We start from the raw sequence: 24,535 nt of genomic DNA on the forward strand, positions 1-24,535 counted from the left end.
AAGCAGTGGCTGGCCGACTCCATACTGGAGGTCGATCGCCGGTACTTCACAGCCCCAACTGTGGAATTGCTGGCAGAGAGGAAAAATCTGCTGATGGAATTTGATCTGCTCTCCACAATGAGGGAGGTCCACCAGCTCCGCCAGGCCAGGGAAGGGGCTTCTACGAACATGGAGACAAGGCCAACCGCATGCTGACACACCAGCGAAGAAAGCAAGCAGCCACAAAAGAGAGAATGCAAGCTAGGGACAGAAATGGTAGGATGGTAGCAGACTCAAATAAGATTAACGAGGCCTTTGCAAACTTTACTGACAGCTATGCACCTCCGAAGCCCCAGAGGGGTACTCGGAGATGGAACAGTTCCTCGACAGACTGGATAAACCGGTGGTGGGGGAAGGACAGGAAACAACGGCTGGAAGCACCGCTAGGGGAAATTGTGGAATGCATTAATTCTACGCAGTCAGGGAAAGTGTCGAGACTGGAAGGGTTCCCAGTATTCATTTACAAAGTATTTGGAACGCTAAGAAAGCATTCAGATCGAGTAGGATGGCGGTACGTCATGGTGCTTGAACGGTTTTGATTTGGAGCAGAGCTCACCGCATGTGTGAAGCTCCTGTGCAGCGCCCCTACAGCAAGCGTGCGGACGAATGCCACCATCTCCGAATACTTTAGGCTTCACAGGGTAACGAGGCAGGAGTTCACGTTATCCCCATTCCTATTCGCACTGGCAATCGAACCACTGGCCATCGCCCTTAGATCGGCGGAGTGGTGGACGGGCAATCGGAGAGAAGACAGAGAGCATAGAGTCGCACTCTATGCGGATAACCTGCTCCTCTACATTTCAAACCCCTTGGCCAGCATGGGAAAGATAACAGGACTCCTTAGGGAGTTTGGTGCTTTCTAGATTACAAATTCAACCTATAAAAGAGCTAAATCTTCCCGATTAACCCCCGAGAGGGAGGAGCGGAGCTGGAAGGACTGCCATTTAAAGTGACCCAAACCAAGTTCAGTTACCTGGGAATACAAGTGGCCCACACCTGGACAAGGCTCCACAAATGGGAGCTCTCCAGCCTGGTGGAGGAGGTGAAGAGAGACCTGCAAAGATGGGACTCACTCCCTCTTTTGCTTGCAGGAAGGGTACAGACACTCAAAATGAAATTGCTTCCCAGGTTCCTGTTCATATTCAGATCATTCCCTGTCTTCATTCCCAAATCTTTCTTCACCAAGTGTTGACAAGTTAATCGTGGCATTCATCTGGGGGGGGGGGGGAAGCGTCCCTAGGTTACACAAGACCATCTTATAGCGAGGGCGACAAGTGGGAGGCCTGGCCCTACCGAACCTCCTATTCTCTCCCAATCTCCAATCCTCACGTATTCTACCACTGGGCAATAAATGCAGAGAGGTGGGTGGCTGAAGTAACCGGAGGCGGACTGGGTCCAAATGGAGGAGGCCTCCTGCATGGCTACATCTCTCTGAGTGCTGGCCACCACTCCACATCTGCCCCCCCCCTCCCCCCACCACAAACACACTCCAGGAGCCCGGTGGTAGTGGCCACACTAAGAACATGGTACCAGTTCAGGCACCATTTCAAGCTTGGCGAGATGTCCATAGAGGCCCCCATCTGCAACAACCGTAGATTCACACCGACTGGTATATATGCCACAATTGGGATGTGGAAGGGGAAAGTAGGGGACATGTATGTGGACGATAGACCGGCGACCCTGGGGGAACTCTCAGAGAGGCTGCAACTTCCGAAAAGGAACAGGCTCAGGTACCTACAGCTGTGCGACTTTCTCGACAAGGAGACAGAAGCATTTCCCCAGACCGGGACGCACATTTCTGGTCACAATGGTAGGGATGAACTGTTTAGGGGATGACAAATGTGGCGACATCTACGAACGACTCATAGAAAAGGTCAGTACCCCACTGGACGAGACCAAACAGAAATGGGAGTAGGAGGTGGGCATGGACATAGGGGTGGTCTCTGGATCGAGGCATAGCACAGAATCAACTCCACCTCCTCCTGCGCCAGGTTGAGCCTGATGCAGCTCAAGGTGGTGCACAGCCCACCCCGCACTCCCCAAAACACACACAGGGCACCACCAGCCCAATCACAAGTGTGCAAAAATGCCACCTGGGCACCTTGGCAGTGCCAGGCACCTTAGAGTGAGACTAGCTGACTCACTCTAATATGAAGATTTGCCAAAAAGTGATCCCGCCCACAATAGACCGGATTTACATCGCAACGTCTCACAAGATCGCGTTGGATCTCAAGTGACGTTGCAAGCCGGATAGATCCTTGGAGCGGGATCTCCCGGCTTTCATTGGCCACGCTGTGCGGTGTTTTTAGGGTGCAGCGTGGCCATTGGATCGTGCCTTAGACCTTTGAATTTAGAGGATGGAGCTGATGGTTTTAATCGCGAGGAAGTTGGATAGTTCTGTACCAGTAATTGTTCAACGTTGACATCTTACATCACTGCCTTATGTGTTTCGTTCCTTGTGAAGTTTGTGTGATGTGGAGTGGCATGTGGTGCAGTGGTTAGCACTGGGACTACGCCGCTGAGGACCCGGGTTCGAATCCCGGCCCTGGGTTACTGTCCGTGTGGAGTTTGCACATTCTCCCCATGTCTGTGTGGGTTTCACCCCCACAACCCAAAGATGTGAGCAGTAGGTGGATTGGCTACGCTAAATTGCCCCTTAATTGAAAAAAAAATAATAATTAGGTACTCTAAATTTTAAAAATAAATTTTGTGTGATGTTACAACCAACTCACGTGATGAGCTTATGGGCCGGATTGTTCCACCCCACCCACCGCTGCAAGATCGCCACGGGCTGGACGCGGACCATGTAAAACCCATTGAATTTGGGTGGGAATTTCTAGTCGCTGGGTGGGCGTGGCTGGAGAATCCTGCCCTATGTCCCAGAATCCAACAGAAAAGTATATTGGGTTGGCATACTTTGATTGTGTGTAAACTAAACTAAAGCGAATCGTTAAACATCAATTTCCCAAGGGTGGCACGGTGGCACAGTGGTTAGCACTGCTGCCTCACAGCACTGAGGACCCAGGTTCGTTCCCAGCCCCAATTCACTGTCTGTGTGGAGTTTGCACATTCTCCCCATGGCCAATCCTTCTAACCTGCACACCTTTGGACTGTGGGAGGAAACCCGTGCAGACCAGGGGAGAACATGCATACTGCACACAGGCAGTCACCTAAGGCAGGAATTGAACTTGAGTCCCTGGCGCAGTAAGGTACCAGTATGCCAGCATGCTGGGCAAGATTATGGAGGGGATTTGAATAGAAGGGTGAGAATTTTAAATCTGAGGCATTGTCAGACCTCAGGAGATCAGCGAACACTTGGGTGATAGATGAACAGGATTTGGTGAGGGCTTGTACAAGCAGCAGAGTTTGGGAATAGCTCAAGTTGAATGATGGAACATGACAGTCCAGCCAGGTCAGGTAAGCATGAGAATAATCAATAGGGTAACAAAAACATTGCAAACTTGAAAATAATCTCCAATAATATTCTGAAATCGTGAATGGTTTATCCATTGGACTCCTCAAGAAAGTTCCCCTAGACAGCCCCCCTCCAAAAAATAATACCTGCATTTGTTCCTCCTTTACACTGAAGGTTGCCAGCTCACACTTCCAATCTACATTAGTGAAATCCTACGGTTTTTGCATCATGTAGGAACCATACAGCATGAACACTCCCGAGCAGACTGAACAAAGGACAAAGGGGTGACAAGCTAATTTATTGTGGAAGTTTTGTTGTAGCATATGTTTCTGTGCTTGCAGGATTTCTTGTTCCCCTAATCCACCATTTTCCATTGAGCAGTTTCTAGTTGGTTGAAGTACTTTCACTAATCCTGTCTCCAGATGTAATCACTTTGCAAAGCAAGAGGCAAATCGCCTGAGGTTGGGGGGGTTGGGATGGGGGAGTGGTGGTGGCTGTATCAGCAAGATCATGCTCATTTGGCGCTCGATGCCAAGGTCTTTACTGTTTATGTTTCCACATACCAGGTAATATTGAGGCCAGGCCCAAAAGTGAGAATTCTTGAAACTGTTCTAATTAATATTTAATGAATTCCCAACTGCCAAAGAATGATGACAAAAGGCAATTTTTTTTTTAGTTTAATCATTTATTCACCTTCTTGTGAAATAAAAGATATAGAAATGCATCAAGAAAAAAGGAGAGGTACCTCTTGGGAACTTTCACTTAACGAATGCCTTCTACAATTACTTTCTGCCATCTCGCTGGAACTGAAATCTGATCACAGAATGGGTGAGTGCAAGGTTACCAACTGGTTTCCTGTAACAGTGGATTTCAATTGTATAGAACATTTAACATGGCAGTGTAAGTGTTGGCTTTGACTCAATAGTAGCATTATCCCCTTTAAGACAGATGATCAGTGTTCAAATCCCAGTCCGCAGACTTTTAAAATGTTTTATTTTTCAGATTAAGGGGAAATTTAGCGTGGCTAATCCACCTACCCTGCACGTCTTTGGGTTTGGGGGGGTGAGACCCATGCAGACACGGGGAGAATGTGCAGTGACCCGGGCAGGGATCGAATCCAGGACCTTGACACCGTGAGGCAACAGTGCTCACCACTGTGCCGCCCTAAAGGAGCTTTAAGGATGGTGCTCCAGAGATTTCCCCATGATTTTCTGCTTTCTTCATGTTTTGACCTCAAGCAATGCATTGAGTAAACGCATAAAGGCACCGCTGCGATTTGAATTCAGCATCTCCTGTTTAGCAGACAGGCGCTTTTACTAACTAATCCACAGCGCCCCATTCCGCAGACCTAAGTACATTGTCTGTACTCTGCCCATGGGAATATAGCCAGGTTTTTAAATTGTCAAATTTAACCCCCTAATTGCCAGTATTTATTCTTGTCAACTTGCATTGAATCCCCTCCGAGGCCAATATCCAGCTTGAGGAATTGAATACTGTACATCAGGTGGGATCTCAGCACAATTGTGTGCAACTGAAGCATCACGTCTACCCTTTTATATTCAATAAATTTGTTCAGTGACTCATCCAAAAGACACTACACTAAAGTGTTTGCTTAGGTCAGTGTTTTTCATGCTTTTTTGTGCCTGGGACCATTTTTGCCAACTGGCTGACCTTCGTGACCCACGCCTGCTGACCTTCGCGACCCACGCCGGCTGACCTTCGCGACCCATGCCGGATGACCTTCGTGAGCAACGCCGCCTGAACTTCGTGACTCGCCGTCCAAACTTCACGACCCACCATTTCCTCTTACCGTGAACCTGCTTGGTCCTCACAATCTCACTTGATTTGCCATTCAATGTTACATTTCTGTTAAGGACTTCAGCTTGGAGATTTAAAATCAGGAGGTTTGTCCTCAAATTCTCCAAGCTTACTCTTCAAATCCCTTTGAAGTTTGAGGGTTTTAATCTTTCATTTGTCAGTATTTCCCTGCATCTAACACACATGGGCTTTGCTTCCTGATTTGCATTGGCACAATTAATAAACCCATACCTCAAGAAAAATTCTTTATACTGCCTTGTTCCTGTTTTCAACTTCTTCTCAAGGGTTGTTCACCAGAGGCCCTGGAGTTCACTCCAGCACTGTTGGCACCTACAAAATGGAGGAATCCCTCTCGTTCCTAGAGCACATGACGTCAGTGTACGGGGTATGTGACCTGTTCTCTACCACTGCTTCTGGAGAGAAGACTCCATCGATTTTCAAAAAGAATCTGCTAATGACAGGAGGAGGTGGTCTGCCTCGCTGAGGTCTGGGCCTGCGCACTGCTGAGGGGGCATACATGCACGGGACGGCTGGCATTCTGGAAATCAGACTCGGCCGATATTTTAAAAAGCCAATTGCGGCCATTGGGCACTTTTTCCCGCGATCGGAAGCACCATGACCGATGGCCCCACGACCCTCCCGATGCCTGCTCGCGACCCACCCACAGGTCACGACCCTGAGTTTAAAAATTACTGGCCTAGGTTATAGTATCAGCTCTCATGAAGTGGTTCTTTAAGCCTCAACTTTGAAGGTTAGAGATAAGAGTTATTCACCGAGCCACAGATGGCAGCTAGTATGTGCGCCAGCAGATAGACATGAAGGAAACCTTTATCTGAAACAGGTCTTGGGATTCACACAGGAAATTGTGCGAGTTATGTGGACAATCAGTTCGATCTGTCACGCAATCGGTACAGAAACCAGTTAAGCCCATGCTTCGTGCCAGGAACATCAGGATACTGTTCGCTCACCCCAACCCACTGCCTAATTCAAGCTCTGAGTTGAAATTGGGCTTGTGTCTGTGCAATAAGTTTGAAGGTACTGAATTAATAACTATGGGTGAATCTAACAATCTACAATAAATTACAAGATCTTAGATTTCCTACCGAGCAGTTATTAAGAACTTGTTCTTGTAACAATCAATTAACTCCATTGACTTGTTGCCATAATGCAAATAATTTATGGTTCAGGTTTCTTAATTCTAATTAAATCCAGGCTGAAAATCATGCAAATTAAAGTTTTACAATGTGGAAGTGGGTTACTTGAACGTTATTCATGAATCTAATCTCTATTACTCTGCCAACACTCATGAGAGGAGAAAAAAAGATACATAGACAAGAGAAGAATGGAAAGGAAAAGAAAGAGATCAAAGAAAAGGACACCAAGGAAGAGAAATTTAAAGGAGAGAAAAAAAGAAAATGTATGCAAATCATTCGGGGAGGTGTTGAAATACTGAGAGATGCTTGTGGCAGGGGAGATGTTCCCATTATCAAGCTAATACTGCCAAATGTAACATTTGTGAGTATGTGCACGTGTCCCTTACGCCCAAACTAAACTTATGGAGGTGTGAAACGTAATAGAGTTGGGTGTATGATTCACTACTTTCCTACGTTTCCTGTTTTAAACTGTATTCTCTGTTTTTGTGAACTCATGTTTAATGTCAATCTAACATCCAGATATGGGGCATGCTGGAACATTCATTGGACTCCAATGAGTGAAAGACCAAAATGATCAACCACAATGGTCACAATTGGAGAAAATATCTGACTGCCAGGAAGAATTTGCAATGCAGCAAGGAGGTGCATGTCCATCGAGAGGGCCCGCACTCCTCAACGAGATCAAAAATGAAGACTCATCCAACCACCTGGATTATATGCTCGCTCCTTATGAAGTGGAGCTTGAAAGCTTGACTTCCTAACTCAGAGGTAAGAGTTACTCACTGCACCGCAGCTGGCAATTAGTATGTGCGTGGCCAATTGGGGACTTGAAAGAAATGTTTATTTAAAGAAGGCCTCAGGATTCAAACCAGAAGTTGCGCGAGTTGTGTGAGCGACCAATCGGACCCATCATTCAACCTGTAGGGAAGGCTGTTAAGCCCATGCATCGTGCCAGGAACACCATGGGAATATCCTCTCACCCCAACCCACCGCTTAATTCATGCTCTGAGTTGTAATTGAGGCTCATTTTCCCTCTATAACTGACCCACCAGTTCTGAAGAAAGGTCATTGACCTGAACTGTTGGCCTGAATTTTCTCAAATTCTGTGTGGGTGGGACAGGGGAGTTGCTGGTGGGGAAAGGTCAAAGAGCAGCGGGCTGCATCAGGATGGCTCACTAATGCTATCCTGTACCGTTGGAGTTGTTTGCCAGTGGCAAGCAGGGATATGGATTGGCTTTTTAAGGACACTATTAACAAGCATTATGTGGTGTCACCAGCATTTTCCTGATGGAGGGGCAGTTGCCCCCCCCCCACCCCCCTGCCCGCTGCCACATACTGAGGCCACCTATTTCATGGAGGCGATCTACCTGTTGCAACCCTTACAGCCCCTATGACCCCCACCCCACCCTCCCAAATTATAAATGATACTTATCTATCTGAGGGTACCACCATGTTACTTACGTCAGCACTCCCATCTCTCTGAAGCCAGGGAAACTGGACAGGCCCTGGCTGAGGTCTCAGCTGAGCTAGTAGCTTTTCGGACCGTGGCATTAAAAATCGACTGGCTTTGGATTGTCTGTTAGCCTCACAGGGAGGAACGTGCGCTATCATAGGTCAGGAGTACTGTACTTATATTCCAGATAGCTCTGAAAATATCACTAACCTGGCCGACTATATTAAGAGACAGGCTGCTCAAATTCAAGAGATTGGCGGTAAATTTCATGACTATAACCCGCCTGGTTGGCTAGGATGGTTGGGTGACGGATTATTTGATTGGATCTTTAAGGCCTTCATTCTACTACTATTAATGCTACTAGGGATAGGATTGCTTGGTTGCTTGTGTAAATGCATTTTCAATCGAGTCATGGATATACCTATTTAACTAGTTGTCATGATATGACAAAAGGAGGGAATGTGATATTGTGCGAATTAAGTAATGGCATGATGGGAAAACTAGTCAATGGGAAGACTGGTCAAAATGTTTGATACAATGTAAGAAAGGCTGAATTACTCATTCCAGCTCACCAGGCCCATGTAAAGAATGCTCACAGTTCACCAGACCCCTGTAAGAAATGTTGCCCTAACCATTTCAGACTGTAAGACTGATAAGGCCAACTCTGCATAACTTGAAGTCTGAAAAAAATCAGAGAAGGTCAAGCCATTCCAAAATACCAGACCTCGGCAAGTCCTGATAAAACTAACTCGTCATAACCCAGGGGCGTAGGAATAAAACAAGATACGTTCAGGAAGAAATAATTCTACTCCGACCTTTCAATGTTCCTTCCAAGGACAAGATAATGGTATGAGTGATGCGATCAAAAAAGGTCTGTTTTATGACATTGCTTCCGTTTCTATTTCCGATCAAATTCCTGACTATACTGTTGTCACGCAATCTTGATAATGATAATGTATAAATATTGAGCTGATTCTCTGTGAAAATGCGAACTTGAGAAGGAATCAGCGAGTTTCATTAACTGCTCTCTGACTTCAAGTTTCAGCCATTACTGCATGCAGTTGTTTTGAAAATAAAGCTTGTTATTTTGTCTTAACGAGCGTGTTGAATTTTTCTGCTACAGAAGCGGGAAAATATTGACTTTAGCAAGAGGCAGCCAATGAGGAGGTTACTTCCAGAAAATTGCTGGACCAACCTCTGCCCAGCACGTCCGGCCTTGGGACCTCCTTTTGGTCTTTCACAAACTGGTCTTTTGAGGCTATGTGGAAGTCAAATGCCATTGACACAAAATGTCCCCATGGCAAGTACATATCAGACAAAAGGAAGGAAGAGTAGCACTGAAGCAAGACGAAGAGTGGACTACAATAAACTAATGGCCTGAGTTCCCAGTGTTACAATCAAACACTGTTAAGTGGCATTGATGCAAAGTCAGTTCGCAGGAATATTGAGTGAAGAAAGCAATGGGCTCAATTGTGACACACTGGCCATGAAGGTGCCATTAAAAACACAATTAGTCCTTCAGGGAAAGAAACCTGTTGTCCTTCCTTCTCTGGCCTATCTTTGACTCTGGTCCTCCTCTCTACTTCCCTCTGATGTGGCCTAGCAAGCCGTTCAGCTGTTCAAACCATTACAAAGCTGAATGGATGGCTTGCTGCCTCAACCCGATGAATGATGAACAGCCACTCAAGTGAGGTACATGAAGGTAAACTGATGTTGTTTGGGGAAACATTGGGTGATTTTGGTGGAGGCATAGCAGCATAATGAAAAGATGCTATGCCATTAGAACTCATAGAATATACCTTCCACTGCTCTCCTGCTGATGAGAGCAAAGAATGTATAATGGGAAATAGAGGCGAGAGAGAAATCACAGTTGTGGAGAATCCTTCCTCTTATAGGAGTTAAAGAAATTCAGAAAGCAACTACTGCGGCACCTACAACATAGCTTTGTGCATACATATTTGTACCATTGGTTTTCATTATAATTAAGGTCTCACTTGATGCCTCTATATGTTAAAAAGCAGGCCAGCCATGCAGAACTACACCAAAAGATAATTGGCAGTCAAATAAATGCAAATAGGCTTTTATACAGTTACCACAGGAAAACAATAGTACTCTTTTCAAAGGAAATAATTAGCCCAACACTCCTTCTTCTCAATGAACACTTTGTCAATTTAAGGTTACTTTCCACCCATTGAAGTGGCTGACAGATTGTGAACCGTCAAATGCATTTAGATCATTTACACCTGATCTTGAAAAGACTTGTTTGTCTGCAATTTATCAAAGCGTTTTTTAGTTTCTTCACTCATCTCTGACTCGAATACAAATCTATCTGAAAGCAAACAACTTGAATTTGCATAATCCTTCAGCAGTTACCTATTTTAAAGCTTTGATTCTAAATTCTTAATGAAATAGACTTACAAATGCATCCGTGCAAATAAAGGCGCCGGAGACATAATCAAAACTGTCAAATTTTTCACTCGCCCTACCCTCCTGAAAGTGTTGATATTTACAGAGGTGTGGTTCCATCAGCTTTCCAGTACATTGGCCAATTGGCTACATCTCATGTACTGTCCGAGAGTGAGTGTGCCATGAGACGATGGTAGGAGGATTTCACAGCAGACCCTGAGCCTGTCCTCATTTAATTACCTCATATGCCTATACTCCAATTAGATTCACAAGTCATTCGCCACAACAGAACATATGATGTTAAGAACATAAGAAATAGGAGTAGAAGTAAGGCAGCACGGTAGCATAGTGGTTAGCACTGTGCCTTCACAGCGCCAGGATCCCAGGTTCGATTCCCCGCTGGGTCACTGTCTGTGCGGAGTCTGCACGTCCTCCCTGTGTCTGCATGGGTTTCCTCCGGGTGCTCCGGTTTCCTCCCACAGTCCAAAGATGTGCAGGTTCGGTGGATTGGCCACGCTAAATTGCCCTTAGTGTCCAAAAAGGTTAGGAGGGGTTATTGGGATAGGGTGGAAGTGAGGGCTTAAATGGGTCGGTGCAGACTCGATGGACCGAATGGCCTCCTTCTGCACTGTGTTCTAGACCATTCAGTCCCTTGAGCCTGTTCTGCCAGTCATTACGATTATGGCTGGTATGATGTGGCCTTAACTCCACTTTCTTATCAGGCTTCCATAACGTTTGACTCCTTTGTCAATAAAAAAATATCTATCTATCTTCGCCTTGAATGCATTCAATGATCCAGTCTCCATTGCTCGCTGAGGGAGTAAATTCCAAACACTAACTATTCTCTGAGAGAATAAATTCTTTCTAATTTCTAACTTAAATGGGAGATCTATTTTGAAACTCTGTCCTAAATTTCCCCATGAGAGGAAGCATCCTCTCTGGATCTAACTCATCAAGCTCCCTCAGAATTCTATGTTTCACCAACAAGCCGGAATTGGCATTTTTGTTCCAAATGAGCTTTCTCCCACCTTACTTCATCAAACCCTATTGACATGTCCTTCTATTCCTTTCTCACTTGTGCTTTTATCTGGATTTTTTCCTCTATCTCATATACATGCTATAACATAGAGCGCTGTGTTGCAAGTTCAATACCACAATTCCTTACTCAACTACCTCACGGTGAAGTTCTATCATCAAAAGGAAGCAACACGGAGCGGATTAAAGCTCCAAGTGCAGTGAGATCATGGTTGTGTTGTAATTCACCGACTGATCACTAGGCGTCGCACTAGTATATAAGTGAATGTTAGAGTCAGGTGACCTCAGACTGACTCAGGAGCTGGGAGAAGATCGTGGTTTGTGCATGTTCATACTGTTACTCATCTGTTATTTTGTGTATATTTGACCCACAGTTAATGTTAATAAATTGTTTAGAGCTTTAGCTACCAGTATTCTTGCAATAGGTCTGGCCCAAAAGTTAAAATTCTATATTGGGACAAGGCTCAATTTTGATGGTATAAGACAGGAGCTTTCAAAAATTGATTGGGGGAGCCTGTTTCCAGGCAAAGGGGCGGCTGGTAAGTGGGAGGCTTTCAAAAGTGTGTTAACCAAGGTTCGGAGTAAGCACGTTCCTTTTAGAGTGAAGGGTAAGGCTGGTAGAAGTGGGGATCCCTGGATGACTCCGGAAATTGAGGCCATGGTCAAAAAGAAGAAGGAGAAATATGACATGAATCGGCAGCTGGGATCAAGTGGATCCCTTGAAGAGTAGGGAGGTTATTGGAGCAGAGTTAAGAGAGAAATCAGGAGGGCAAAAATGGGACATGAGATTGCTTCGGCAGATAAGGCAAAGGCAGATCCAAAGAGCGTCTATAAATACAGAAAGGGCAAAAGAGTAACTCGGGAGAGAGTAGGGCTTCTTAAGGACCTACATGGTCATCTACATGCGGATCCACAAGAGATGGGTGAGATCCTAAATGAATTTTTCCCATCGGTATTTACTGTTGAGAAAGGCATGGATGTTAGGGAAAATGTCTTGAGGAGTGTACATATTACAGAGAAGGAGGTGCTGGAAGTCTTAAAACGCATTAAGGTAGGTGAATCCCTGGGACCTGAGGAATGTATTCCAGAACGTTGTGGGAGGCTAGGGGGGAAATTGCAGGTCCCCTTGCGAGATATTTGAATCGTCGACAGCCACAGGTGAGGTGCCTGAAGATTGGAGGGTAGCAAATGTTGTGCCTTTGTTTAAGAAGGGCTGCAGGGGAAAGCCTGGGAACTACAGACCGGTAAGCCTAACGTCTGTGGCGGTTACGTTGTTAGAAGGTATTCTGAGAGACAGGATATTACAGGCATTTAGAGAGGCAAGGACTAATTAGGGACAGTCAGCGTGGCTTTGTGAGTGGAAAATCAGGGGCGTCATTCTCCGACCCCCGCCGGGTCGGAGAATGGCCGTTGGCCGCCGTGAATCCCGCCCCCGCCCCCGCCGAAGTCTCCGGTACCGGAGATTGGGCGGGGGCGGGAATCGGGCCGCGCCGGTTGGCGGGACCCCCCGCTCAATTCTCCGGCCCGGGTGGGCCGAAGTCCCACCCAGAAATTGCTTGTCCCACCGGCGTAAATCAAAGCTGGTATTTACCGGCGGGACCAGGCGGCGTGGGCGGGCTCCGGGATCCTGGGGGGAGTGCGGGGCGATCTGACCCTGGGGGGTGCCCCCACGGTGGCCTGGCCCGCGATCGGGGCCCACCGATCCGCGGGCGGGCCTGTGCCGTGGGGGCACTCTTTCCCTTCCGCCTCTGCCACGGCCTCCACCATGGCGGAGGCGGAAGAGACTCTCCCCACTGTGCATGCGCGGGAAACTGTCGGCAGCCGCTGACGCTCCCGCGCATGCGCCGCATTTCCGCACCAGCTGGCGGGGCACCAAACGCCATTTCCGCCAGCTGGCGGGGCAACAAACGCCATTTCCGCCAGCTGGCGGGGCGGAAATCCCTCCGGCGCCGGCCTGGCCCCTCAATGTTGGGGCTCGGCCCCCAAAGATGCGGAGCATTCCGCACCTTTGGGCCGGCGCAATGCCCGTCTGATTGGCGCCGTTTTTGGCGCCAGTCGGTGGACATCGCGCCGTTGGGGGAGAATTTCGCCCCATGTCTCACAAATTTGAAGTTGTTTTTTGAAGGGGTAACCAAGAAGGTAGATGAGGGCAGTGCAGTCACCATTGTCTACATGGACTTTAGCAAGCCTTTGACAAGGTACTGCATAGTAGATTGCTACACAAGATTAAATTTCATGGGATCCAGGGTGAGTTAGCCAATTGGATACAAAATTGGCTTGAGGGCAGAAGACAAAGGGTGGTTGTAGAGGGTTGTTTTTCAAACTGGAGACCTGTGACCAGTGGTGTGCCTCGGGAATCTGTGCTGGGTCCACTCTTATTTGTTATTTGTATGAATGATTAGGATGAGAATTTAGGAGGCATGGTTAGTAACTTTACAGATGACACCAAGATTGCTGGCATAGTGGACAGTGAAGAAGGTTATCTAGGATTGCAACAGGATCTTGATCAATTGAACCAGTGGGCCGATAAATGGCAGATGAAGTTTAATTTAGATAAATGTGAGGTGATGCATTTTGGTAGATTGAATCGGGGCAGGACCTACTCAGTTAATGGTAGGGAGTCGGGGAGAGTTATAGAACAAAACGATCTAGGAGTACAGGTTCATTGTTCCTTGAGGTGGAGCCACAGGTGGACAGGGTGGAGAAGCAGGCATTCAGCATGCTTGGTTTCATTGGTTAGAACATTGAATATTGGTCAGAACATTGAATACAAGAGCTGGGCCATCTTGCTGGAGGTGTACAAGACATTAGTAAGGCCACACTCAAAATATTGTGTACAGTTATGCTCACCCTATTATAGAAAGGACATTATTTTATTTTTAAAAATAAATTTAGAATACCCAATTATAATTTTTCCAATTAAAGGGACAATTTAGCGTGTCCAATCCACCTACCTTGCCGCCTACCTTTGGGTTGTGGGGGTGAAACCCACGCAGACACGGGGAGAATGTGCAAACTCCACACGGACAGTGACCCAAGGCCGGGTTTTCGAACCCGGGTCCTCAGCACCACAGTCCCAGTGCTAACCACTGCGCCACCGTGCTGCCTCAGAAAGGACATTGTTAAACTAGAAAGAGTGCAGAAACGATTTACTCGGATGCTACCAGGACTTGATGGTTTGAGTTATAAGGTGAGGCTGGATAGACTGGGAGTTTTTTCCCTGGAGCGCAGGAGGCTTAGTGGTGAGCTGATAGAGGTCTATAAAATTATGAGGAGCATAGATAAGGTAGACAGTCAACATCTTTTCCCAAAGGTGAGGTAGTCTAAAACTAGAGGACATAGGTTTATGGTAAGATGGGAGCGATACAAAAGGCCCCAGAGGGGCAATTTCTTCACACAGAGGATGGTGAGTGTCTGGAACAAGCTGCCAGGGGCAGTAGTAGAAGCGGGTACAATTTTGTCTTCTAGAAACCATTTAGACAGTTATATGGGAAAGCTGGGTATGGAGGGATATGGGCCAAATGCGGACAATTGGGACTAGCTTAGTGATAAAAACTGAGCGGCATCGACAAGTTGGGCCAAAGGGCTTGTTTTCATGCTGTAAACCTTTATGACTCTATAAATCAGGCCACCTGACAAGAACATTATATAGTACCAGGGTTGGATGGTATTAAACACAAGCCTGCCACGAGATCCACAGATACTTGAAGATTTTGCAGACTGCATGAATGACCCACATGGAGTCGTTGAAGCCACCAATGAGTCTCAGATTTCATGGCAATGTGGACAGCAACTGGCGTGTGTTTAAACAACAATTTAATCTGTTTCTTACTGTAGTAAATTTAGGAGATCAATCAGATTTGCGCTAGGTAGCGATGCTCCTAACAGAGGCAGGGCCCGAAGCAATTGCTGTGTTTAATACATTTATATTTGCAAACGGTGAAGGTAGTAAAAATTTTAACAAAGTAATTTGAAAATTTAATGAACATTTCATGCCCAGAAAGAGTGACATTTATGAACGCAATTTGTTTAGATCACGTTTATAGAAGACAGAAGAGTCCATTGATTTCAAGTTAAAAACTAAAACCTGTAATTTTTCTGCGGTGGAATCGTTCATGAATCGGGGCAAAATTGTGATTGGTGTGAATGAAAATAAGCTGAGGGAACGGTTGCTGAGGGAATCAGAGCTCAATTAGAACAAACAGTTAAGATTTGTCAGGCCCATGAACTAGCAGCACCGCATTCTAAAATGTTTCTCAGTAATGGCGGTGTCTTCTTGGAGGAAAGCACTCCGGTTGCTGCCCTTTTTCCAAAAAGGTGGGAAACTTCCAAAAAAAGGTGGGGCAGTTTCTGAAAATCTCACACGCCAACAAACAGGTAAAAGATCAGGACAAATTATTTCTGTGTAAAAGATGTGGTCAAAGGCACAAATTAAGGCAGTGTCCAGCATTTGGCAAGTTTTGTTCCAGGTGCAAAGGAAAAAAATCACTTTGCTGAGAATTGTTAGAGTAACATCATTGTTTGTTGAGTAACAACAGAGAAGAAGAATTTTTTGGAGACATCAAAAAATTATCAGCACTTAGAAAATGCAAACCGATACTCCATTTAAAATAAATATGGTTGCTGAGGACAAATGGCTGCAACCACTTGAAGTGAATGATACAGTGGTCCAATTGAAATTAGACACTGGTGCCAAAGCCAATTTAATCAGCATGGCTGATTTTTTTAAAAAGTCTAAAAATTCAGCTGATTAGAAGAAATCACAAAATATCTCTGAGAGATCATAATGGTACAAGCATTAAATGTTATGGTGCTTGTGACCTGAGTGTGGTGGTGAAGAACACAGTTTATTCTCTCCCATTCTGGCTTTTTTCCAAGGGCTTGGATTCATTATTAGGTGATCAGTTTTGTGAAGAATTAGGTTGATTACAATTGGTATATAGCATCCACAAAGGATTGCAGCAGTATGCCAATGATTTTGAGCAAATTGTCTACAATGTCAGTGATGTGTTCACAGGTTTTGGTGCACTACCATTCACCTTCAAGATACAACTCAAAGAGGATGCAAAAACCGTGATACAGACACCAAGAAGAGTACTTGCCCCTCTTCGGGATTGCCTCAAAAAGGAGCTAGACAGAAGGACAAAATTAAAAGTAATCAGAAAGAAAGGAGAACCTACCGAATGGGTAAATTCCATGGTTTGTGTAAAGAAAAAGAATGGCGATATTCGCATATGTATGGATCCCAAAGATCTTAATGAGAATTTCAAAAGAGAATACTACCAAATACCAAAGCGTGAGGGAATCACATCTGAGATGGCTGGTGCACAATTCTTTACAAAGCTTGATGCACCCCAAGGTTTCTGGCAGCTAAAGCTGGAGGAAGAAAGTTCAAAGTACTGCACTTTTAATACGCCATTTGGACAGTATTGCTTTCTGAGAATAATTTTGGAATCAGAAATTTTTCATCATGTCATGGAACACATAATTCTCTGCCCAATCGCATTTCCCAGTTTCGGCGTTGACTAACACATAATCCCGCTCATTAACTCTGTTCCTTTCCACAGGTTCTGCCAGCCCTGCTGAGTTTATCCAGCATTTTCTGTTTTAATTTAAGATTTCCAACTTCCACTGTATTTTGCTTTTACTTCAATATCCTGTAGTGTGCTAACCCTCACTAGATGGTGTAACTTATCTTCAAATTCAGATTTGATTAGACGATTGAACTGAGAGAAGCCCTTCATACTTCATTAATTTTCATACTGACACTTCTTTGTGAAAACAAATAAATGTCGTCTCCATAAAAGAGCGTCTGACAAGCAAATGATGAGCAGGGTAATATGAATCAGTCTGATGTGAACTATTGCTGAGGCACATGTAATGAGTCCAAAGATGTGCAGGTGAGGTGGATTGGCCATGCTAAATTTCCCCTTGGTGTCCAAAGGTTAGATGGAGTTACAGGCATTGGGCACAGGAGTGGGCCTGGATAGAGTGCTCTTTCAGAGGGTCGGTGCAGCCTTCTGCACTGTCGGGATTCTATGATTCTATGACACTGGTGATATATGGTTTGTGGTAACCTGACAAGGCCTAGTTTTGAGCCGATTAAATTGGATATTTTGAGTTAAAGAATTGGGCACTTTAAATCGAACTACAGTCAGCTCCAGCAAATGGTCTGCTGAGAATTCAGACTTGGCCAAGTTCACATATACAAACGCTGTCAATTGCCCATCAGGGAGATCATCACACTCTATTGATATGCACCTGTCTATTGTCAGTAACCCAGATCGAGCCAGGCACTCTGGAACCCAAGGTTTCTGCTGTCACCTTATATGGGAACAGATTATGTGCAGACCACACAATCAGAAATGGACACCTGGGGCGGGCTCAGGTGTCCTGTCAAACAGTCATCAACTGGACCATTGGGTGCTGAGACTCCCTCCCGAGGCCTCATTGGTAGAAAGCCAGAGGAAACGGCAAAGGGCGTGAATGGGGGGATAAAAACTGGCACCCAAGGCAATCAGCAGCGAAGACTCCAGGCAGAGGCAATCAAGACATCTGAGAAAGAAGGAAGGAAGAAGCAACCAGTGAGACTCACCTTCTTGATGACGGACTAGAGGGACTCAAGAATCGGACCCACAGTTCAATCAAGACAGCTTTGCGGGTCGTATAATTGAATCTTGGCTATTTCTAGTCTTATATATTTTGGGTTAATTTATAGGTTAATTATGTGTTTAATAAAGATTGTTGAAAATATACTTGTGTTTGTCCTTTGTTCTCCTCGCTATCTAAAAGACACATAGGTAAAAACTTTGAGTAAGTAAACTGGTCGAAAGTATCTGAATTGGACAGATACAACAGGTTCTTGCCCACTTTCAAATAAAAACAAATATATATTTGTTCACTATTTTTCTTAAAGGTAAAATCAGTGATTCATTTGCCTCCTCTGTTCTGAAGTATATTATTCGAGTGTCCATTCTCCAGGAGTTAATCCTACATTGTGACCATGGAGGGTTTCTGTTCTCAACCACCAGACATCATAGTGGACTTCCTTCCAAAATGTGTGGATAACAATCAGGAGGAAACTTGGGCTGATTACTTCCTCTCATGTAAAATGAGGCCACTTCTACTTACTCCCACAGTGCGAAAGTACCGTTTTGGTGCGCTACTCTTGCACAAAATGGAAGATGGAGTGGAAAGGCTGGTTGCCTGCACATCCAGAACACTGTTGGATGCAGAAAGGAAATATTCCGAGATCGACAAAAAAAGTCTGACCATCATTTATGCCGTACAAAAAAAGTTATCAATATGTTCATGGCCAGCATTTCCCCATTGTCTTGCACCATATACCATTACTTGGCATTATTTGTGAAGATCAACGTGCCGCACCAATAACAGAGACCCAAGTGGAAAGAAGGGCACTGCTCTTTGCTGCATATTTACATAGAATTTACAGTGCAGAAGGAGGCCGTTCAGCCCATCGAGTCTGCACCGGCTCTTGGAAAGAGCACCTTACCCAAGGTCAACACCTCCACCCTATCCCCATAACCCAGTAACCCCACAACACTAAGGGCAATTTTGGGCACTAAGGGCAATTTATCATGGCCAATCCAGCTAACCTGCACATCTTTGGACTGTGGGAGGAAACCGGTGCACCCGGAGGAAACCCACGCACACACAGGGAGGATGTGCAGACTCCGCACAGACAGTGACCCAAGCCGGAATCAAACCTGGGACCCTGGAGCTGTGAAGCAATTGTGCTATCCACAATGCTACCGTTCAGCATAAAGCGGGTACCCAGATATCAAATGTGGATGCTTTGAGCAGACTTCCACTGGCACAAACAATATCCAACCCTCCCACTCCACAAGAGATTGTCCTGGCTCTGAATTTTCTTGACACTTTACCTGTTTCATCTGGCCACATTAAGATGTGGACCAATAAAGATGGCCCGTGTTGCCAAGAGTTTAAAGGTTGGCTTTCATGAACTGGCATTTTGAGAAGCCAGAACCGGTTTGGCCATATATGCAATGTAATGATGAAATCACTTGTGTGGACGGGGTTCTCCTGTGGGGTTGCAGAGTGATAGTTCCACGCCCCGGGTAAGCAGCCTCTTCTCCAAGAATTGCACAGTGGTCATCCCGGTCGGTCCAAGGTGAAGATGCTGGCCAGAAGTTACGTTTGGTGGCCAGAGGATGACAAGGAGATCGAAAGAATGGTCAACCAATGTGAACAATGTCAGATTTAACAGAACCTTCCACCTGCAGCAACTTTGCATCCTTGGAAGTGGCAGGGGTGTCCGTGGACAAGGCTCCACACCGAATTTGCGGGTCCATTTTTGGGTATGATGTTTTTGATTGTGGTAGACGTTCACTCGAAGAGGTTGGATGTTCACCTTATGTGTTCGACCACTGTGGCAGCCACTGTGGACAAGCTGCGCCGAATCCTTGCTATTCACGGCCTACCCGAGGGGATTGTCTCAGACAACGGCACCGCCTTCATAGCTGATGGGTTTCAACTCTTCGTCAAGTCCAATGGGATCCAGCAGGCAAGGACAGTCCCCTCCTACCTGCATCAAATGGACTGGCTGAAAGAGTGGTTCAAACTTTCAAAGCGTCCATGAAACAACAAGCTAATCGGCCACTATTGCTTTGTTTGTTGGACCTCTTGCTCTCGTACAACACAACATCACATACCACCACTGGGGTCACCCCAGCAGAGTTGTTAACTGGCAGGTGCCCTGGGACCTAATTTTTCCAAATTTGTCGGGGAGGGTAGAGGTTAAGGAACCCACAGAAAGACCATCATGATACACCCAAGTTTCAAACAGAGGATTTAGTGTATGAGTGGAACTTTGGTGGAGGACTAGAATGGTTACCTGGGAGAGGACTGGGCCATGTATCCTGTGTCATAGACCCACAGGGTGCTGAGGCAAGAAAACATGTCAATCATTTAAGAAGGTGAGAAATTGTTGTTCCCACAAATGGGAGGGTGGACCTAATCCCAGCTACCAGTATACCACTTGCTAAGTTAATGGTGTTAGAACAGAGACATCCTCAAGGGGAAAAATGGTGGGCCACAGGAGGTTAAGAGGTAGTCAGTAGCGCCCCTTCTTCGGACTCTACCAATTTGCCTTCCCTTGCTGTAGACTTGGATGACTCCAGTCTGGTAAAACCAGTTGCCAAGTTGAGATGTTCGGCATGAGTTGAGAAGTCACCTGATAGACTTACCTTATGAATTTTGTTTTAAGCTCCCTTACTGTAACTTTCTTTGACTGTGTATAAGTATAAGTAAGAGTTTTTTGTTTTTGTATTTCAGGGATCTGTAAGGAACATGGGGGTGGCGAAATGTGGTAGCATGGCCGCTTTAAGGGGTGATCTTTCAAGGGCTGCCAGGAGACCGGCCAGGAGCCTTTGGGGACAGAGCGTCCGAACATTAGCCTATCAGGTGTTGGAGTTTGGTCAGCGTAAGCTTGGAGGACCTGACTTGTGTAGTAGTTGTACTGTTCTGTATATAAAGTTCTTTATTGTTAAATAAATCATTTTTGTGATTTAACACTGCCTCGTTGCTTGCCTCACACTACAACACTCCCTACATGTGTGCACTTTAATTAAGGGTGAAGAGGAGGGTTGTTCAGCATGCAGCTGAACTCAAGCTCAGTGGACTCAGATATTAACAGGGAAAGACAGGTTAGATAAAGATAAACTATTTCCATTGGTTGGAGATTCTAAAACCTGGAGGGCACAGTCTAAAAATTAGGGCTAAACCATTCAGGAGAGGTGTTTGGAAGAACTTCGTCACTGAAAGGGTAGTAAGAGGTTTGGAACTCTCTTCCACAAACAGCAGTTGAAGCTAGATCGGTTGTTAATTTTAAATCTGAGATAGATTTTGGTTTAGCAAATATATTAAGGGATATGGGCCAAAGGCAGGTGTATGAGTTAGGTCACAGATCAGCCATGATTTCATTGAATGGTAGGTCAGGCTCGAAGGGGCTGAATGGCCTGCTCCTATTCCTATGTTCCTAAGACCTGCCTGATCCAAATTGATTGAACTGAGCACAGCACTCCTGGCACTTCAGCATGCCCGTGTTGGTACCCTCCCCAACACTGGATGCCACGGGACCTCGGACTGAGCCCAATTTTGCAGCCACAGCTTCAGTGCGTAGCCACATATTGATATTCAGGTGCAAATGGTCAAAAAACTCAACTCTTAAAGAAAGCCTATTCTGTGCAGACAAAGTCAATTAAGTGAATACAATGCAAAGACAGGTATGATTGCTTCAAACCCGCAGAGTTTCAGTTTGCTGGAGTTCCTGGCGGTTTGTGTTTGAGTAAACCAACAACGGGCGAGCTGGTATTGGATGACATCGTTGAGAAACATTCTTTCAGTGTACAGAAGCTGAAAGACATGACTGTTTCAGTGCAGAGTTCAAACAAAGTTCAAAGGGAAAAGAACCTCTGTTCAACATGGCTTTGCTAAATGAGGAAGTTGGCATGTTGCATGAAGGCTATTACAAAGCTCAGAAAGATGATTATCTCATCACCATCAAACTCCTTAATCAGTTATCACTCAACCAGTTGGCCTCAATCCAATGTATTGCCGTAATTTGCCCTGATGGAGGTGACTTTCTGAGTGTCAATATACCTCTCATTTCTCACAATTGGGACTTACAAATTTTGAAGCTTTGCTTTTAGTTTGCTCACGAATCAGTATTAACACTTTACAAAGACTGGGCTAATTTCTCCGATTTTGAGGCTATGTCCGGAGGTTCTGTGGCATTTTACGTGGGAAAAATCGGCGCCGCCCCAGCACCAGTCCTCCGAACGGTGAGGGGCTAGCAGCCGCGCCACGTAAAACACCCGTCGTCCATGAAATAAACGGCCAGAGAATTGCTGAGTCTGTGTTCGCGCATGCGCATGGCGATGACCTGTAACGGTTGTGCCGTACAACATGCGCCGGCTGTGCGCGGACCCGACCTGCCAGATAGTGTCCCTGTGGACACCCCCTCACCAGCCCCTGGTCACCTCCCACCAGTCCCTGCAGTCCTCGCGGAAGCCCCTCAAGCCACCAGCATGGCTCCCGTCCGACTGCGGGACACAGTCCACAACCGCCACGCTGGGTTTCCGCACGGCTAGGAACACTGGTACCCAGCGCCGTCGTGAACTCAGCCCATTGGGGGCGGAGCATTGGGGGAGGGTGCATGGCGCATGCCGCGATGACGCCGTTTTGGAGGGGGCGGAGCATGCGCAATCTGCATTAAAAACAGGCACCGCACTCAAATCGGTCGTAAAAATGGATTCTCCGCCTGATCACCGATTACGAAATCGGCATTGGGAAATGGAGAATCTCGCCCACTGTTTCCAACTGAGCACTGTAGGGCATCCTAACATACACTAATGACTGTCACAACCCGCAGATATCTTGATAAAGACACAAAATGGAATGCAGTCATAATGGAACACGGGCTGATATTTAGCCGATTTGTTCTGAACACAGAGTCAAGCGAGTGTGTGAACAAACCAGCATCATCCCTTCCTGAGACACTTTCCAAAAGGTGGGATGGGGAGCAGAAAGTTAATGGCCTACAAGGCCTATTGTTGATCCTGGAGAACAGTATAACTGCCTGGAGGAGGTCCAAAGGCAGACCTGGGGGCAGCAAGCACTCAAGGCAGGCTTTGAGGCCTTCTGCGCTTGCTTGGCTTCAGTTACAGCCTCAGTTCTCCCCCTGGAGCCCTGACACTCATTTGACCCTGATGGTGGTGTTCTGAAGCCCATAGGCATCATCCTGCCCCAATCCCCAAACTTTAATTGCTCATATCAAGCAGTACATAAAGTTGAGAATTACATTTTCATTCCCATTTGCTTAACATATCAGGAGAGATAGAAAATGGGTTGACAGTTCACGATCCACTCTATTGCAATATTGCGGAAAGTCATATTTCCCACTCTCATCTCTCTTTTTGTGCTAAGTCACATAGCTGACTGCTTTTAAATAAAACATGAAAAGTCACAGAGTGGATCAGACTGACATTGAATTCCTGTGTATAGTTACATTACACATATGATTCCCCTGACTCAGTGTCACATTTACATATACATTGTATGTAACAGAGGATGAGTGCACTGTGACAAATGGCTCATCTCATCCTTCAAAGATTTTCCAACATTGATTAGAATGGAATATTCGAGATACACCAGGATGGACTAGTCACAACTGCACTCAGGAAGCACAATATCACCCAGAAAGAGAGCATTTCGACTCGTGTGGTGCTCCTGCCACTGGACTTAATATTCACTCCTTCTTAACTGACATATTGTGGCTGAAGGTCCAAAAGATATATTTCAACAACTGTACAAGGTTGCTTTGACAGCCCTATCCCTCCCCTGCAATTTTTGTTGTATTAAGAACGAAAGCAACAACCATGTGGAAACGGTATAAGCTCCCCATAATCTGGACTTGGGACATATAACACTGCTCCTTCATTGTCACAGGGTTAGAATCATAGAACTTCCCACTCTATACGATTGTTGGTATACCGTCAGCATAAGAATTGCAATGGTTCAAGGCAGTGTTATAGCTCCCACGAGACCCATGAGGATGACCTGATTAATCTTCCCGTGAGCCTCATGGAGTACGACCCCCCCCCCCCGCCCTCCCTCCACTGCTGAGGGCCGGAAGCCGATCAGTGGGCTTGTTAATTCGACAGGCTAAAACTCTGCCCAGGTGGGAGTTAGGGTTCCAGAATAGATCCGGCTGGGACTTGGACTGTTGCTTGTATATACTTTTCCTAAACCAAGGGTTGAAAATAAACAATTTTTGACTCCTTTCTGGACTCCTCCTTGACTACTATATTGGCGATGAGGACAGCCATCTCTCTTCGCTTTGGGATAAGGTTTGCACCATTTTGAACATGCCGCTCTTTGGCAGACTTCATTCATTGGATGCAGGCTCGGAGGACTGGACTCAGCAATGCAAGACGGTAATTCTTCTGACCGCCTGTCGGGCCCCCACTTTCAGCGTCAAAAAGAGCCTAACATCCACACAGCCCCAGATTCCAAGACTTTGGAAAAGCTGGTAATGCTTGTGACAAAGCACTGCGACCCTAAGCCATCGGTCATTGTGCAAAAATACCGATTTAACACGAGTATTTAATTTAATACCGAGAACCCCAGAAGAGCACGTTAACAATTTTATGGTCGGATTGTGCAACTGGCAGT

The 24,535-nt window shown here is 45.9% G+C and overlaps 1 long non-coding RNA gene across 1 annotated transcript; it reads left to right on the top strand.

The window, feature by feature from the left end:
- Positions 1 to 4,291: 4,291 nt before the first annotated feature.
- LOC140426767 (uncharacterized) lies at positions 4,292 to 20,847 on the top strand. The gene is made up of 4 exons (XR_011948290.1): positions 4,292 to 6,787; positions 6,946 to 7,194; positions 16,338 to 16,507; positions 20,636 to 20,847. It is a non-coding gene; the product is annotated as an uncharacterized lncRNA (long non-coding RNA).
- The last annotated feature ends 3,688 nt before the right edge of the window (positions 20,848 to 24,535 follow it).

Source organism: Scyliorhinus torazame, chromosome 7 (assembly GCF_047496885.1).
Source record: "Scyliorhinus torazame isolate Kashiwa2021f chromosome 7, sScyTor2.1, whole genome shotgun sequence".
Lineage (NCBI taxonomy): Eukaryota > Metazoa > Chordata > Chondrichthyes > Carcharhiniformes > Scyliorhinidae > Scyliorhinus > Scyliorhinus torazame.